The following is a 3,346-nucleotide window of genomic DNA, read 5'->3' on the forward strand; positions in this document are numbered from 1 at the left end:
TTATTATTTTGACAACCCATATCTGTTTAAATACTGCTCTGACTAGTTGGTTTGTAGATGTGTGCTTGATGATGAATTCATTTCTGTGATGCATTTTTGTCATAGTAGAGCAAGTGAAGGTCACTTTGCCGTAAATAAAATCGTTTCAAAACTTTTTCAAAGTGGACTCTACTGGCCTACTATGTTCAAAGATGTTAAGAATTTTTGTTAAACATGTGAGGCTCGTTAAAAATTAGGGAAAATTACAGCAAAGAATGAAATGCCTATGTCTCTTATTTTGACTCTTGAAATTTTTGGCTGTTGGGGCATTGACTTTATGGGATCATTCCTAAACTCTCTTAGGCATTCTTACATTTTAGTTGTTGTGGACTATGTTTCAAAATGGGTGGAAGCTATACCTTGTAGAACTAATGACCACAGGGTTGTCATTCGTTTTCTCAAGGAGTTATTTGCACGTTTTGGCATGCCCAAGGCGATCATTAGTGATGGAGGGTTGCATTTTTATAACAAACCTTTTGAAAAACTCATGCAAAAGTATGAAGTGACTCATAAGGTCTCTGTTCCATACAACCCTCAGACTAACGGTCAAGCTGAGTTGGCCAATAGAGAGATCAAAATCATACTTGAGAAAATCGTGCATCCTAATCGAAAAGACTGGTCAGAAAAACTTATTGATGCACTTTGGGCCTACCGAACTACTTAAAAGACAAACTTAGGGATGTCTCCCTATAGGTTAGTTTATAGTAAGACATGTCATTTACCTGTTGAAATTTCAGCATCGCGCTTTATGGGCTATAAAACAGATTGACTTTTCACTCGATGATGCCAAAGGTTTAAGGAAGTTGCAGGTATGTGAGCTTGAAGAATTTAGGAGGGAAGTTTACGACAATGCCAGCTTAGCCAAGGAGCTGATGAAGTTGCTACATGATAGGAAAATCAAAGACAAACAACTTTTCCCTTCTCAGCAAGTGCTTTTCTTTGACTCTAGATTGCATGTGTTTCCTGAGAAACTGAAGTCCTGATGGGGTGGCCCGTACATTGTTGAAAAAGTTCATTCTCATGGCGTGGTAGAGATTGTAAATCCACAGAGTGGCAACTGCTTCATAGTCAATGGACAGTGTCCAAAGCTTTTCATGACTCCATTCGATCCAAATAAAGAGGCCTTGCTTCTGCAAGACCCTAAGGGAGTCCTCTGACCTTTCTATTTTTATTGTTTTTCTTTTTCAATTTTTTCTTTTCATTTTATTTGATTTAATTTGCATCTTTCTTTTCTTTTTCTGTCACATTAGTTGGCAGTGGTGTTCTATTAGTTTGTTCACCCGTGCACAATTTTTCTATTTCCCCTATGCTTTCACATTGAGGACAATGTTCCATCGTTGTTGAGGGGGTGAGAATTTGCATGTGACACTGTGCACGTATACTTGCTGGGTTTTATATTAATTAAAAAAATAAAACAAAAAAAGAAAGAAAGAAAGAAAGAAAGAAAGAAAGAAAGAAAGAATATTGAGGAATTACACTGACTTATACCCTTCACATATTTGCATATAACCTAAGAATTACACACTTGAGTCATTTATGTGTAGTTTCTCTTTATATGATTTTGTTACCACATGAAGAATTGATTGGTAGTACACTCGTGTTAATTTGGCTCTATAAACTCTTGTATTTACATGGTATCTCATGAGACTAAAAATACACGTTCACGGGACTTGTAGCGCTTAGGGTTCCTTGTGAGCATTGAGAGAGTGGCCGTGGCAACTATGACACCTTGTGAGGTATTGTTGAGCCATTTATCGTTCTTTTGAGTTTTTGACGTCGGCTCAGAGTTCATGAAACTCGACTTTCCTTTTTTTTTTTTTCTAGAAATTCTTTGTACACTAGTCTATGTTTTTGACTTGCTAGCCTAGAGGTGACATCTAGTGGAGAGATAGAAACCTAGGTCTTGTAGCCTACTCAAGATGTGAAGGCTAAGCCACCCTAGAAATAGACTTAGTTCATGGACTACTGTTCGAGCTTAATTCTCATTGGTGGTATGAAGACAATAAAATAAGTGTAATAATTGTCCTAATTGATCAAGAAAAGAAAAAAAATTGAAGAATAAGCAGAAGAAAGAATAAGAAAATTAGAAATACACATGAAATGAAAGATTAATACCTACTTTATAGAAATGCATAAAAAGTCATGGACACGACACATGTTCTCCATATATGAAGACTCTTCAACAGCTTAACGCCTCATATGTATTCATGTCTGGTTTGTGAATAAGTTGATCTAGGGTGGTCTTGGCTGGATATGGTGAGTAAGTGAGACAATGCTAGGGTGAAGGGCTCGACACCTCACAAATAGGTTAGATCCTTTTCAGACTAGCCCACTCCATACATTTAGCATTTGTTCCTTACAATATGTGGGATGTTTGATCATGACACTCCTCCTCACATATGATGAGCGAACCTATCCTTTTTGAGTGTTTTTGAGGGAATACCAGTTAGGCCGAGTCAAAACAACCGTTCTATAAGTGTCCACTAGTATCATAGGTGTAACGAGTCACACACATCACACACTCCTTGAGATTTCACATGTTTATACTCAAATTTATATGACCGCATTAACGCTGAATTGTACCGCTGGTTAACTTCATATGAGCATATCGTTCTTAATTGCTATATAATGATGAAACTTGAATGAGTGACGTGCTTTGGAGTTGTGTGCATTGAATATGAATGAGTTGATATGAAATTTAGTTATATCCCTGTATGTGAAATGGTATGGTTGTGTCACATGTGCATTCATTTCATATTTGTTGGAGTTAGTAATTATGGATACCAACCTGGAATTCATTCACGTTATTTGCTAGAGACTAGTGAAACGTTAGGTGGGGGGTGTGATTACGCGCTTAAACTAAATAATTAAGTGCTTTAATTCATGCATTGAAACTTATATTTTTAATTTAATATCTAATTACTTTCAATAGTTTAACAATGAATCTATTTATAATATTTGGGTTTTATTGCATAATTTATGAATTTTCAGTATTTTTTTATCGCAGGGCAATTATCGGGAGCTAAAATCAATATTGTTTCTTAATTTACGCATAATATTTTCATCTGAGCTCCGATCAAGACGATTCAAAATTATGGAGAAAGATGAGAAGAGTATCTACAACTTTTGTGTTTTAATTTTTGAGAGATACAGGTTCTAAGACGATCAAAATCACCCTTGTTTTTTGGGCAACAGAAAAGAAGAAAAAGAGAAAAAAAAGAAAAAAAAAATTCAATAAATTACTTGATTCGACCCAGCCATGTAGCCGGGTCGGGTCTGTATTGCCGTGGGCGTAGGGCAGCCTCCC

This window comes from Malania oleifera, chromosome 2 (genome assembly GCF_029873635.1).
Source record: "Malania oleifera isolate guangnan ecotype guangnan chromosome 2, ASM2987363v1, whole genome shotgun sequence".
NCBI classification, from domain to species: domain Eukaryota; kingdom Viridiplantae; phylum Streptophyta; class Magnoliopsida; order Santalales; family Ximeniaceae; genus Malania; species Malania oleifera.